Below are 15344 nucleotides of genomic sequence, written 5' to 3'. Positions count from 1 at the left end.
TGATGAGTGAGCGGCTGGCAGACTGAATGGATAAAAGAACAACCGGGTGAGATATTTCTAAGAAACAGGTGCTGACTGTGGATATAGGACAGCCTGGGAGCTCAGTTTATTCGCAATCCAAAGAACTGTTCATGCATCTGGAAAAAAAAACAAAAACCCAAACCAAAAACAAACAAACAAAAAACCCAAACAAGTACAAACCTAACACAAAGAAAAAAAATTTTTATATATATATATATATATATATATATATATATATATATATATATGCCCTTTTTAGGGGATCTAGAGTGAAAAGGGCCATCTGGCTTGTCTCTTCCAGCTTTCTAAAAGCCCTGAATCATTGTTCAGACTGAACAGCTGTTTATTAAATACCTCTCACTCCCTTTCAAGTTTTGCTGGCTTTATTGGATTCGGAGATGGACCAGGAGGAAATGTGGCTGGCAAGGAACAGAGGGCACCCCTCTCCCTTTCCTTCTCTCATGCCTGTCTTGATTGGAGCTGAACAAGAGTCAGGAGGCCAATAAGAGATCAGCAAATCTAATAATCCTGTGATCATGATTTTCTTTAAAGCTTACAGGCAGATTCAAGCTGAATTGAAAGTGTCCAATTTCTCTTGCCATTAGTAAGGATACAGCAGAGACGGGCGTGCACGCACACGAACACACACACTTCCCTCCCACTCAGGTGCATTGCTCTTTTCTCTGTGTACAGAGCTCGCTATTTATCCTGTTAACTTCTTCTCCAAAAATCTTTTACCAGCCCCTTCTCGTCTTGTCTATTCCTTGGGTCCCAGGTGGCTTTTTAATGGGGTCAGCCCAGGATCAGCCCAGGGTCAGCCCAGGAAATGCCTTTGATGCATCCCATAGCTCCACTGATGATGCGTTTCCCCATCTTTCTCTTTCTCCACTGGCTGCTGGCCTTCCACGCTCTGTGGTCCCCCACGGCCCCCGCCTCTTGTCATCTGGACAGTGCTGCTGTGCAGCTGAAATCATCCCCCCACTATTGTTTTGGGGGAGAGGGTGAGGCTATGCCTGGAACGATGCTGGAATGAAAAACTCCAGAACCCGAACCCTAGAGCCTTCTAGAAGTTCTGAATCCACTTTAGGAAGTGTCTTGATCAATCCTCTCATTTTACAGAGAGGGAAGCTGGGGTCCCAAGAGGGAAGCCACTGAGTGATATAAAGGTAGAGCTGGATTTAGTTATTTATTTTTAATTTTTTAAAATTATTATTTTTTTTGAGAGAGAGAGAGAGAGAGACAGAGGATGAGCCAGGGGAGGGGCCAAGAGAGAGGGAGACACAGAACCCAAAGCAGGCTCCAGACTCTGAGCTGTCAGCACAGAGCCCAACACGGGGCTGGAACTCAGGAACTGCGAGATCATGACCTGAGCCCGAGTTGGATGCTTCGCCGACTGAGCCACCCAGGCGCCCCAAGGCAGAGTTGGATTTAAAGGCAAGTCTTACAGTTCCCAGCCCAGGGTTCCTCTGCAGCACAGCTGAAATGGTGCTGTTGACAAAGGTTGGTGTTGTTTCTGATCAGGGTTCCCTACTGGGGGAGATTCTGCCCTTGGGGACTTATGACGCTGTCTGGAGACATTTTGTGTTGTCACCGCTGGAGAGGGAGGGCTACTCATATTGGGAGAGTTGAGGCCACTTGTAATTAGTTATCAAAAGTGGGATCTGGTCACCACCCTATGCCGGGCTCGGCCACAGCCTGTCTCACGGACGCTCCTGTGTGCCTTCTACCTGGAGGTGTGACTTCTCAGCGAATCCACTTTTGGACCATGTGAGCATTTGCTGTGGGGCCTGTCCTGAGCCATGTGGGGTATATGGCAGCATCCCTGGCCTCTACCCGCTAGATGTCATCGTACCCTTCTGACGTCCCCTCCACCACCACCAACCCCGTGGAAGAGCAGATGAATTTTTTTTTTTTTAATATTGAGGCACAACTTATATACCATAAAATTAGGTGAAGAATTTCTATGACTTTGGTTGTCTAAAAACCTACTAGAAATTCCTCATGATTAGTACTTAAATGTTTGACCAATTGATTTGGCACTGGGCTGTCCCCAGAAAGGCATTTACCTGGACCCAGTATAAAGATGGGATTCTTGTGAGGGATGTGTGTGTGTGTTGGGGGAGGGGGGGTGAGGTCTGTGTGGCGTTCTTGGTGGCACAGTGCCCAGTGGTTGCATGGGGTCATAGGGCTATTTCAGACCAATGAGTTGTAAAGGGAGGTGACAGGTGTCACTTCCGGGCTGGAACATTCGATTGCTGGTGAAAGTTCCTCCAGAGCTCTCGCCACCTGCTGAGGTGGGTGTGGAAGCTCGTCACAAGATGGAACCTCCCTCCATCAGGATCTCTGTGTGATTACAACAAGATCCTCACGGGACATGTAACCTGAGCAGAAAACAAACCTTTGGCAAGCCATGGATACCTGGGGGTTTTTTTGTTACTCCACCGCAGCCTATCCCATCCTGACCGTTACAAGGCACAAACACAGAAATCAGCCGTATTCAAAGAAACCATCCGATTCAAACCAGCCCGTGGAGTTCATTCATGCAGACATAATCTGGGGTTAAAAAGAAAAGCTCGTGAAGTTAATTAACAAACAGTTTATTGAGTTAAAAACACCAGCAAGCTAAAAAAAAAAAAAAAAAACTTGTTTGTGTTATGTTTCAGTTGTTTACAAATTCGGGAGGGTTAAACAGAGCATGAGCACAGTGAGTGCCCTTTTTCTCGTGCTGTGTGATGTGGGAGATTGACTCTCACAAAGTCATAGAGGGGCTTTTGTGTGTAACAATAGCATCTCAGGGCCCAGTGCTTTGCTTGTTCATCCACAATAACTGCTTTCTCTTGCAAGTTGGGCCAGTGACTTTTGGTTTGGGATATGGAATCAAAATTATGAACAGACTAAAGAAGAAAAATGACACTAAACGTGATAAATACAGGGGAGTGTGTCTCTTTAAGGAAGACACATGTGAAGACCTAACTAGATAAACCAGAAAGAGTGGACCAGTGACAGAAGCAACTCTTTTACAAAGAATTCTTCTGCCCCAATCCCCTTGGGGCCCTGAAGTGTTTGCTCCCATGTCCCTGAACTCCCAAGTAGAAGGCAAAGGGCAGGGAAATGTAAAGCTAAGATCCATTGCCCACTGAAGATCAAAGGCATGTAAAGATAAAGCATTTTGTAGATGAGAAAAATTAGATTCAGTATTCATGTAATTAAAAAAAAAAAATCTAAAGGGGCGCCTGGGTGGCTCAGTCGGTTAAACGTCTGACTTCAGCTCAGGTCACTATCTCGCGGTCCATGAGTTCGAGCCCCGCATCGGGCTCTGGGCTGATGGCTCAGAGCCTGGAGCCTGCTTCCGATTCTGTGTCTCCCTCTCTCTCTGCCCCTCCCCCGTTCATGCTCTGTCTCTCTCTGTCTCAAAAATAAATAAACGTTAAAAAAAAAAAAAAAGAAAGTAGGAACTTCTTTAAAAAAAAAAAAATCTATGGCTTAAACTTTAAGCCTAAAGAAAAAAAGTGAGGCAGGCCTGTCCGAGATCATTTTCATCGCCCTATTTGTGTGTGCAAACATCATCGGGTGGAGACCCTTAGTGTCCATTCGTTTTTAAGATTCCTAATCGCCACTGCCACTATCAAGCTGTTTGAACTGGGCAAAATGCTCAACTTCTCTGTGCTTGTTGCCTCTTTTGTAAAATAAAGGGGTTGGAATAGATGACCTCCGGGGGTCTCTTAGCTCTTAAAAAAAAAAAAAATTCTGATTCTTTGAAAGGCAGCATCCTGGAGGGAAGCGTGGGCCCATCCTTTGTACACAAATGAAGCATTTTCTGACACAACCAACCTTCCAAATCTGACATTTTAACATCTAAAATAACTTTCTTCCAGTTAGACTGGCTGCTGAAAAAAAAATCAGGTTTGGCAGAATCCAGGATGCCTTGGAAATGAATGCCTTGAGCTGGGGGCTGACGGAACTGGGAGCCAGTGCACTCTGGGCAGCAGCTGCTTAAGGAGGGACAGCAAGAACAACCAGTGGTCCCAGCCAGTCTCTCAAGGTCTGCCTGCCTGTTAAAGAATCAGTCTTCATATACAGGGAGGCCAGGTCGTGGGCTAGACATGGGAGAATGTGGACACCTCCTGTTTTGTCTGCCTAGGAGTCTCTCCCCTTTTCTTGGAGATGTATGTCCTCTTCTTTAGAAGAAATATCCACCTGGGGGCGCCTGGGTGGCTCAGTCAGTTAAACGTCAGACTTAGGCCCAGGTCATGATCTCACGGTTTGTGAATTCGAGCCCTGCGTTGAGCTCTGGGCTGACAGCTCGGAGCCTGGAGCCTGCTTCGGATTCTGTGTCTCCCTCTATCTCTCTGCCCCTCCCCGCCCGTGCTCTGTCTCCCTCTCTCTCAAGAATACACATTTTTAAAAAAGAGAGAAATATTGGGGCGCCTGGGTGGCTCAGTCGGTTGAGCGTCCGACTTCGGCTCAGGTCACGATCTCGCGGTCCATGAGTTCGAGCCCCGCATCGGGCTCTGGGCTGATGGCTCAGAGCCTGGAGCCTGCTTCAGATTCTGTGTCTCCCTCTCTCTCTGCCCCTCCCCCGTTCGTGCTCTGTCTCTCTCTGTCCCAAAAATAAATAAACGTTTAAAAAAAAAAAAAAGAGAGAAATATCCCTTTTGTCCTTTTGAACCATGTGGTTCTGATGGGGTCCTCTATAATGGTGTCCACCTCTCTGTCTGTGCAAGTGGGTTTGTGATCCAAACTGGGCTGACCCCAGGACTCCGTCTAGCTGTAACTGGGAGAAAAGGTTCCCTTCTTCTCCACCCCTTCCAGGGCTCTAGTCTCATGGAGAAAGTGCCTCTGAGAGAAGCAGGAACAAGATGGGGAGAGGCCTGATAGGGTCTGAGTCCCTGCCCGGACCTTCCCTTGCCCTCCCTGCAGCTGAACCCACAGCTCCCCCTCTCTACCCCAGCGAGTTGCAGGTGACCATTTACAACTCATGAGGCTGGGCTTGTGGATGAGAAAGAAGGAGGAGGAAGTTCCGGAAGCTTTTCTGTGCGTTCAGCCTGCGGAAGCCAGCCTTGGAAATGTGCGTGGAGCCAAATCGATGTGTGTCCAGCCCAATGACCACTCTGGAAGGGTGGGCAGGACCAGCAACAAAATGCCTCTGGGAAGAGAATTTATGGAAGGGCAAAGAATCTCAGTCTTGGTAAGTGAGGAAGGACGGAAGGGGAGGGGGATGGAGAAATGACCAAAATCTTAGGAAGTTTGGGGAAAAGAGGATGAGTGGAAAACAGTGGTCAGGGAAAGAAGTGAGAAGCAAGAAGAGATGACGTGCCATTGTGTTGAAAGACATTTTTGAGAACAGGATCTGAGAAGAGGTCAAAACAGGATACTTTAAGTCTTAAGTGAATTTAGGAGGGCCATTACTGTCCAGGAGACGGAAAAACACTGTGCTGCAGAGGAGTATAAACCTACATTAACAGGAAACTCACTTGAAATAGATTCACTCTGACGCTCCCCTCCTCTTCCAGCTCTGTTTACCTTGAAATGACTTCCAATTGCTCAAGGACAGGTTCTACCTTATGTCCAACGTTCTGCCCGCAAAAATGAATGAGACAGACTTTCAGCTGTGATGAGGTGTGGAGGCAGCCTTGTGTCATCCCACCCTCTTCCCCTCACCCTGCCCCTCCAGTACCCAATCCCTCCCGACTTCCCACCCACCTGAGGCTGAGATCCTCACTCCTTCCCCTGGTCTGCCAGGCCCCTCTGATCTGGCCCTGCCTTTCCCTCCTTCCCCACTGCTACCTTGAGGCTGCCCCAAGGAGGTGACCATTACGCTGAGCTCTAAATGACCAAAAGGAGCCAGCTGTGAAGATGGGGGCAGAGCGTGCCATCTGGGAAACACGGCAAGCTCGAAAGCCTTAAGTCAGGAATAAGCTGGCAAGTGTGGGGACTACAGAGAAGGGGGTGTGAGCAGGGTGGGGAGGGGACGGTGTGGACACAGCCCAGCTTCAAGTTAGAGACATTCGGAGCTGGAAGCAACCCAAGAGGTTGGGCCCTGACCCAACACCGTTATTAAATTAAATTAATTAATTAATCAATTGAATCTTTAAAATTTGAGATAAAATTGACACGTAACACTGTAATACCACCTCCTTTATTTTAAAGATAAGGAAACTGCAGGTCAGAGAAGGTTAGCACTGGTTTGAAAACATATCGTAAAAAATTGCACAAGTAATACGTGAAAGCCTTATTGTTAAAAATGCAAAGAATACAGAAAAAGTAAAAGTCCCCTTTGGCACCACCCTACCCACCCTGCGTGCCCCAATCTCTTTCCCTCCAGCCTCTCCAGAAGAAGCTCTTTCCCTCCGGCCTCTCCAGAGGAAACTTGGGCCAGTCGGGAGGGTATCTTTCCTAGCTTTTGGGGGTGGTGGACACATTTGTTATACACACATTTAGGCATGTATGGTTTTATTTGTGCTTTTCCTTTGCATCAGTGAGATTACACTTTAAAAAAATTTATTTTTTTAGATTTATTTATTTTTGAGAAACAGAGTGAGACAACGCGTGAGCGGGGGAGGGGCAGAGAGAGAGGAAGTCACAGAATCTGGAGCAGGCTCCAGGCTCTAAGCTGTCAGCACAGAGCCCGATGCAGGGCTCGAACCCACAAGCTGTGAGATCGTGACCTGAGCCGAAGTCGGATGCTCACTCAACCGACTGAGTCACCCAGGTGCCCTGAGATTGTACTTAAAAAAAAAAAAAAATTAAAAATGTTTTATTTATTTTTGAGACAGAGAGAGAGAGAGAGAGAGAGAGAGAGAGAGAGAGAGAGAGAGAATGAGCAGGGGAGGGGCAGAGAGAGAGGGAGACACAGAATCTGAAGCAAGCTTTGGGTTCTGAGCTGCCAGCACAGAGCTGGATGCGGGATGTGAACCCATGAACTGTGAGATCATGACCTGAGCCGAAGCTGGATGCTTAACCAACTGAGTCACCCAGGTGCCCCAGTGAGATTATACTTTTCTTTTCTTTTCTTTTTTTTTTTTTTTTTTTTTGCTTTGTAAGCTTTTTCCTTTTTGTTCATGTGGATGCGTTGCGTTCTTTTTTACCTGCTATGTAATATTTCAGGGCTAGAGGCAGTGTATCATTTAACCTTTCCTGTGTTGTGCATTTCCTCTGGGCATGTAGGTTGCTCTTGGTTACTACAAATAGGGCTGTGGCAAATGCCTTTGGACATGTCTTTTTGAATACAAGTAGAAAGATTGTGGTGGGGTAAATCGTAAGCTCTGGAATTCCTGGGTCAAGGGGCACACAAAATGACATTGTAACCGATACTGCCCAAGTGTCCTCCAAAACAATTGTATCAAATCACACTCCCACCCAAGGTGCACGATGCAGCCGGCTCCTCCTCAGTACCACCTCCAGCGCTGGATCTTTCTAATCTGTGTAATTCTTGCCACTCTGTTGGGTAGACAGTGACCTCTCTCTCTTTTCTGTCATCGTTGTTCTGGTAGTTCTTATTTACCTTTCTATTTGGCAAAAAAGTTTAGGCTAACAGAAGAGTTGTGACAGCAGAGTTCTCAGAGACCCTGCATCCAGCTTCTTCTAATGTTAGCATCTTATGTAGCCCTAACACAGTGATCAAAACTAGGACATGAACGCCGGTTCGGTTCTATCAACTAGACTTCCACTTTTCTTCAGATGTCACCCACTTTACCACTCGTGTTCTGGTGGTTTTCGGTTTTGCTTCCCTAATTACTAGAGAGATTGAACATGTTTTCATATGCATTTTGGCCATCTGTGTTTCTTCTGTAAAATGCTTGCTCAAATTCTTTGCCCATCTTATATCCTGTTGGATTGTTTGTCTTTTTCTAATGATGTGTAGAGGTTCTGTATTTAAGAACACTTCCAAGCTCACCCAACTCATTAGTAACCAAGCTGGGAAGAGAACCCGAGTCTGCCCTGACTCCCTGTGCCCAACACGAACACCCTGTCCTCAGTTCTCCTGTCTCTCCTTTCCTTGGTCCCATGCTTGGTGGTCCCTACCTGGGAGATCATGTTCTTATCAGCATCCCTCAGAGAAGCACAGTGGGGCCAGGCTAGCTCATTCATTTCACTCAGCATTACTGGACTAATGACATTAGCAGCCATCTGGGATGGGCCTTTTCTGGACCAGCTCACTTTCTGGAAAGTCTCATCTTCCTTGGCCCTGAGACAGACTACAAAGAACGCTGGCTGATTATCCCTTCCTTAATTGCCATTCTGGCAATCATAATACCTCCTGCACTGGCGGAACTGGGAGTGCTGGGGGTCCTGCCATTCCCAGAATGCTATCCAGGATGCTCTGACTTCCTCTCAGGGCATTCTCTCATCCTCCAGCCAGAGCTCCGGAAATTGACAGGAGATAGGGGCCAGGGTGGGCACTGCCATGGTCAGGGGTGCAACAGTGTCATCCCTCTTGGCTCTTCTGGTCCCACCCAACCACTGGTGCCTTGAGAAGAGGGGCTGTGCCTTGTTTCTTTGATATTCTTTTTCCTCTGGCTCTAATATGGGGCTAACGAGAAATCTTGTCATTTGTAGTTATTCCAGACAAAGATGGAGATCAGACAAGGGTACCATTTGTCCCTAGTCTGGTCCCAAACATTTGGAAGGGGAGGATGGTGTAGTATTTTGAATGGCGGCCTCCCCAAAATACATGTCTACCCAGAACCTGTGAATGTGACGTTATTTGGAAAAGGGGTCTCTGTGGAGATAATTAGTTAAGAATCTCCAGTTAAAATCATCCTGGGTGATCCAGGTGGTCCCTAAATCTAACAACAGGTGCACTCATGAGAGAAAGTCAGAGGGATATGAGGAGAAGAGGAGAAGGCCATGTGAAGATGGAGACAGAGACTGGAGCTAGATGTGGCCACAGGCCAATGGCTGGAGTCACCGGAAGCTGGAAGAGGGAAGGAAAGGTTCTCTTAGAGCCTTCAGAGGGAGAACAGCTATACTGATACCTGAATTCCAGACCTCTGGCCTCCAGGCTGTGGTTTTAAGCTGCTCAGTTTGTGGCATTTGTCATAGCAACCACATGATACTAACACAGGGGGGAACCAACCAGGACACTAAAACCCATGATCCTTGAAGGGACAATAGACATCATTGGCCCTTTTGCTGCCTGAATAGGAAAATGAGGGCCACAGGGAGAGGTGACATGCCTCTGACCAGTATGAATGGAGCCAATGTGTTACATTTATATAGAGCAGCTGTGGGGTGGTTTCTCTTTGGCAGACCCACAGGTGACAGGTGGAGAGCAAGACACTGACTCTTCATCATGGAAAGAAGATGGGAATTTTCTCTGTAGCAAATGGAGGGCAGGGAATGGAACTTGCTTACAGCACCTGTGTGAAACATTCAGCTCCTTCCCAGACCTTCTCCAGGGCCTGGGGAAGGACCTCAGAATTCGTCTTTCTGGTGAGTTCCCAGGTGATGGATCAGAGATCATTCTGGGAGCTGCTGCTCTATGGCAGTGCTCCTGAGACTTTCATAAACACATGAAAAACCTGGGGGTCTTGTTAAAATTCAGATTTTGATAACCCTTTTTACCATCTGACCCCGCTCCCCCTGCCCTTCATCTCTAGCCACAGCTAATTAAGCCAGGGGTAGGCGCCCAAGTGAAGGACCCATGGGCTCACCAACAGCCAAGGACAGGACCCTGCCCAAATAGAGTAAATCTAATACATACTTTTTTCCCCCTTGAGATTCTGAATGGTGTCTGAATAGAAACCATTGCCCATTGGTGGTGATCCCTGGGCCAAGAGACCATGATTGAGGCCAGTACCCCAGAGTTGGGGCCACTACCACAGTGGGCCAAGAGCAAAATGCATGTGCAGAGGCAGTTGGCTCAGGGAGGAGTGGGGAGGAAGTGGATACGCAGAAACCATGCAGCCCTGGGAGGCAGAGAGGGCAGCTTTGCTTTCTGACAGCTTTCTAACTTACAATTCCCCAGAGCCCCAGTTGAGCTGGTGGCCCTTGTGTCCTGAGAAATCTCATATCCTTCCAATAAGTTCTTCTTTTTGTATGAGATATTTTGAGTAGACACTTACTTCTTAAAGCCAAAAGGCTCCTAATTAGTGAGAATGTATCTGTGCCCTCTTCCACCTGCTTTTTGGCGGTAAAACCCTCTGAGTCAGGAACTATACATCCTGTGACTGCTCATCTCCAGGACCTTGGACAGGGCCCTGCACAGGGGTGTTGGGGAGCGTGGACTGGTTCTCAGAGGATAATGTGTACACAGGAGTCAGAGGAGGGTGGAAGAAACACATTCCAAGTGAGTGGAACAGTGGGGCAGAGGCATGGAGTGAGAATAAGCGTGTGCAGGGAACCACACACACACAGAGGCTGGAGGCTGGTAGGAGGCAAAGTTGGCTGGCAGAGAAACCTGGTTGTGGCTGGCTTTCAACACCAGACTGAGGAGCTGGGGTTGGTTTGACAGGCAGTAGAGAGGCATCTGAAGTCTTTCAGCTGGAGGGACGTGACTAAGAACAATTGTTCTCTTTTCTGTAACAAAGATCCCAATGGCCCAGGTGAGAGATGACGTCTTCAAATAAGTTTGTAAAAATGGGAATGAGAAAATGGATTCTAGAGATTTTCCTAGTGCCGAATCAATAGGAAGTGGTAACTAGTCAGACTCCGCGGTAAGCCCCGGAATGGAGAGTATTCCATTAATAAACCAGAATAAGGAAATAGAGATCTAACCTCACTACTAATCAGAGATATGCAAATTTAAAGAGATGCTGTTTCTCATTATATCAAATTAACAAAGATGCTGGTGAGGGTGTGGTAAAATGATCACTTCCCTACTTTACAGCATACACAGGATGAATTGTCACAAATATGATTTGGGAAGTAATTCAGCAAAATGAAGGACAACCTTCAAAGATTTTCGTATCCCCAGTTTCCCAGAAATAAAATGGCTAGATCTATCTTACAGACACTTTCTCAAATATATAAAGTAATTTGCAGCCAAAAATATTCTTCATAGTGCTATAAGAAACAGATCAAACATCCATAAGAGAATATAAAGTCTATGTGGTTATATCTGCTATAGAATACTACATAACCTGCTCCAAATAAAGGTTCAAGGGTTACATAGAATATTTATAGCAAAATACCAATGTATATTGGTATGCATATTTGATTGTAACTATGTATATCCAATTTGACTGCATGTCCGATGTGATTGCAACTATGTAAATGTTGCATATATCCAATGTGTATATCCAGTTTGATGGTAACTATGTAAGTGAAACACACTAAAACCTCTGAAAGGAAAAAAAAAAATGACTGGATGGAAATATACCAAAATTTTAACAGTGATTGTGTGTTTCCCCCCTACTCTCCTGTCCTTTCTACTTTTTCTCCAAAGTGCAATAATCTAACAATAGAAAGAAGTCCCTGGAGCCTGCCCGGAGAATGGTAACTCATACCCCAATCCCTGCCTCTCCTTCACTGACTTCCCCTGTGCTTGGCTCTCCTCTGCAGAAAGAAACACACAGACTGGGAGTTTTGCTGTTTTGTTGCTTCTTTGTCTCCTCTGTTCTGTAAAATGTTTCATTTTCAAGCACAGTGCTGGGTACATAGACGCCTGTGTGAGGGATGTTTGTGGACCAGTACATATGAATTTCCTGTGGCTGTTGTAACAAATTACCACAAGGCTGGTGGCTTAAAACAACAGATACTTATTCTTTCACAGTTCTGGAAGCCAGAAGTCTGAAGTCAGTATCCCCCAGCTGAAATCAAGGGGTCAGCAGGCTCGTGCCCCTTCTGGAGGCTCTGGAGGGGAACTGGTTCTTTTTTTTCCAGCTTCTGGTGGCTGCTGGTGTTCCTCAGCGTGTGGTTACATCATTCTCATCTTTGCCTCCAGCATCACAGTGCCCAAGCCACTTCTGCGTGTAATACTTCTCAGCTCCTTTCATATTAGGACTCCTGTGATTACACTCAGGGCCTGCTCAGATAATACAGGATAATCTTCTCATCTCAGGATCCTTAGCTTAATCACATCTGCAAAGTCCTCCTCTCCCTCCTCCCCCACCTCCCCCCCCCCCCCCCCCACTTCATGGAGGGGAGCATTCACAGGTTCCAGGGACTAGGATATTGATACCTATTGGGGGGACATTATTCAATTGACCACAGTCAGCTTTAAGGATTAAGCAAGGTTGGGTGGAGATCAGACCCGCCCCTGGCTTACACTCTCTTGGCTGCAGCAGTGGATGGCCTGGAGGAGACCCTGGGCTGTGACAGGCCAGGATTCTCAGGAGACCTGCCCTTCCTGCCAAAGTTCACTTCACTGACTGGGTCAGAACTGCAGGCACGTGAGGCTTTGCCCAGGCTGGGTTACGAGGGGCCCGAGATTTTTCCCAGAGTAATTCTTTTCTCTTTGGACTCAGGGGCTTCCTGCTTTAAGAAGACCGAGTATGTGGGGGACATTGGGCTGCAGGAAGCAGTCCCTGAGAGGCAAGCATTTGCATTCCAGCAAGGGTCTCCTGTTTATGAAGGATTCTTGGGTGAGTTTCCAGGTTCCTAGTTGCCTTTGTCACTGGCTTGCTCTGTGACCTCAGGCAGGCTGCTTTCTCTCTCTGTCCTCAGTTCTGGAGAGCTCTGGAAGATGTCTGGAGGCTCTGCTAACACTCTCACTCAGACCTCACACACCTTTTTCCCTGCCAATCTTCTCTACTATTCAAGTCCCTAAAAGGCTAGGGGAAGCTACTGAAAGGCATTTCTCAGAATACCCCAGAATTCTAGCAGCCCAAGGGTCTCCCAGCAGCAGCCTCAGCTTCCCTTTCCAGCTTCCCTTCCTGGGATCTTTCCGAGACCACGTCTCCCGATCCCAGGTGGTTGCAGACTTACATGCCCGGTGGAGCTCTTGTTGGCAGTCCTAGAGGCGAGAGGCTAAGTCCTGGGAAGAGTTACTCCTAAAGATAAAACTAAGCATTTGGAAAGTGAACCAGTGGTGAGCAGGGATGTGTTCCCAAACAAAATGAATAATTGCTGAGGTGTGTGTGGGAAGGGCATCTGTGGGCCTCCAAGAAGAAAGACGAGGTCTGGCCTCAGGGTGGGAGGACCATACGGAGTCCAATCTCCCAACAATGGTCTACGTGCTGGCGGCCACGACCACGTCTTCATGGTGGCCCGATTCTCCTTCTCCTCCTCCTCCTCTTCCTTCTTCTTCTTCTTCTTCTTCTTCTTCTTCTTCTTCTTCTTCTTCTTCTTCTTCTTCTAATTATTTCTTTTGGGGAGAGTGCAAGCGGGGGAGGGGCAAAGAGAGGTGAACAGAGGATCTGATGCGGGTTCTGCACTGACAGGCTGACAGCAGCAAGCCTGATGTGGGGCTCAAACTCACAAACCCCAAGATCATGACCGGAGTCGAACCCCAAGATCATGACTCTCAACCGACTGAGCCACCCGGCTGCCCCACGCTGGCCTGGTTCTATGAGAGGGGATGAGCCTCAGAGCGTGAACCATCTCCAAGCATTAAGGACATTCAGCGGTGCTGTGCTGGAGCTTTCTCATTTCATAAAATATCAAAATACTCTCAGACCCTTCTCCAGGACACCTCCACCTTCTCACAACAAGCTTCTAAAGCGTTACCCCTGGGCCCGAGGGGCTTCAGAACTCTGCTGATGGGTAGGTTAGTATATATTTTTGGAATATCATCCCTAATTGTGGTTATTCCAAAGTTCCCTAATGGAATGCCCCTCCCTGGCCCTTGGGGTGTGAGCCCGCCTGCTCTTATCTTACTGACCAGCAGGTGGCAGCACAAAAGCGCTCAAAATTCAGCATTGCTGGAAAAAAGGCACAAAACCTTCCTTGCTTCCATCTAACTACAAAGGGACCCACCTGCCCGGCTTGCTGGAGGTGTCCTTGTTCACCTGCCCACCCACCACATCCCACTGGGCCTGGATGGAGCGACCAAAAGAAGAGGATGGCTCCATTTCTGGGAGCTCAATCCTGAGGAACTATAAGCTGATTTGGGAGAGATGGCATGTGGGGGCATTTAAGTGCTGTCCTGGAGATTTCTGCTCTAAAACCTGGTGTCATGTAATGCGATAATGTGTATGCCTAGTCTGTTGTCAGTGCTTGGCAGATGTTAGCTGTTTATACCCTACCTCACCCCATTTAATCTTTATAACAAACCTACAAGGTAAGTCTTAGCAAAAACCGTTTTACAGACGAGGTATTGAGGCGCAGAAGGGTGGCCTTGGTTGTTCCGTGTCACGGGGTGAGTGCATAGCCGTGCTGAGCTTTGAGGTCTCAGTGACCCAGAGTCCAGCTGCGTCCTCCTGCGCTGGCTGAGGAGACGCTTCACACTGAATCACAAACCTTCCTTCTCAACACGCACGACTACTCCCCAGGGAGAATGGAGGGCTGTACCTCCTGGGAGGCACAGGGTAGAGGACTGAGTAGATCCTGAGTTCTCCTGGAAGAGGAATGCTTTGCACACCAGGATGTGTGCGGGAAGGGGTGTTGAGGCATGAAGCTGGCCCCAGCTGTTGCGCTGGGAGGTAGAAGACCAGAGTTGTGTTCTATTTCTGCTATCCCATTGCTGTGTGACCTTGAGTAGGTCCTGACCCTCTCTGGGCTTTCCTTTCCTCATCTATGGATTAGAGCACCTCATGGGTCCTTGCTGGTTCTCACTCGCCAGGGAATCCAGAAGGGCACCAAACTCTTCATTAACTCAAAAAGGCCAAGGCTGCCACTATTCACCTCATGGGGTTCTTGCCGGGATTAAATGAGGCCACAAAGAGAAACGCTGGGTAGCCTGAGCAAAGCACGGCCCCGGCGCCAGGCCTCGGCCACCTGGAGCCCTGCATGTGGCCTCAGGAAGCTGGTTTCTGCCCTGGCCCTGTCTTAGGTTCCACCTGTCACAGGTGGAGCTCTCCCGGAAGCAGATGCTAAGACGGAGTCAGGAATGCCAAGGAAGTAGAGGAAGCAGGCGGGGCGGGGCCGTCAGACTGGGAGGCAGGCCTGCCTCCATCTCTGCCGGGCAGCGGGGCTTGGGGGCAGATGTCCAAGCCCTGGCACCGCTGTCTTGCTTGGTCATGAGCTGGCCCTCCGAGTCTCCCATCTTCCTGCAAAGCAATTGGGCCGGAATGCAGAGACGGCCCCTAGAGGGCGCTGTCGACCACATGCCCTCCTTGAAGGGGCGTCTGGGCATCGCATCGGCAATGTCTGCCTCACCAGGAAAGGACCGCCCTGCCCTCTGGGGTGGGAAGTCCAGGCATCAGCACCCTCACTCCCTCAGGCCCCAGGCGGGCCTGGTGGGGAAGGGCTCCGTCGGAAGGGAACAGCAGCAACAGGTC

Source organism: Panthera tigris, chromosome E1, assembly GCF_018350195.1.
Source record: "Panthera tigris isolate Pti1 chromosome E1, P.tigris_Pti1_mat1.1, whole genome shotgun sequence".
NCBI classification, from domain to species: Eukaryota; Metazoa; Chordata; class Mammalia; order Carnivora; family Felidae; genus Panthera; species Panthera tigris.
The sequence above is the reverse complement of the archived record's forward strand: the minus strand, read 5'-3'. Positions refer to the sequence as shown.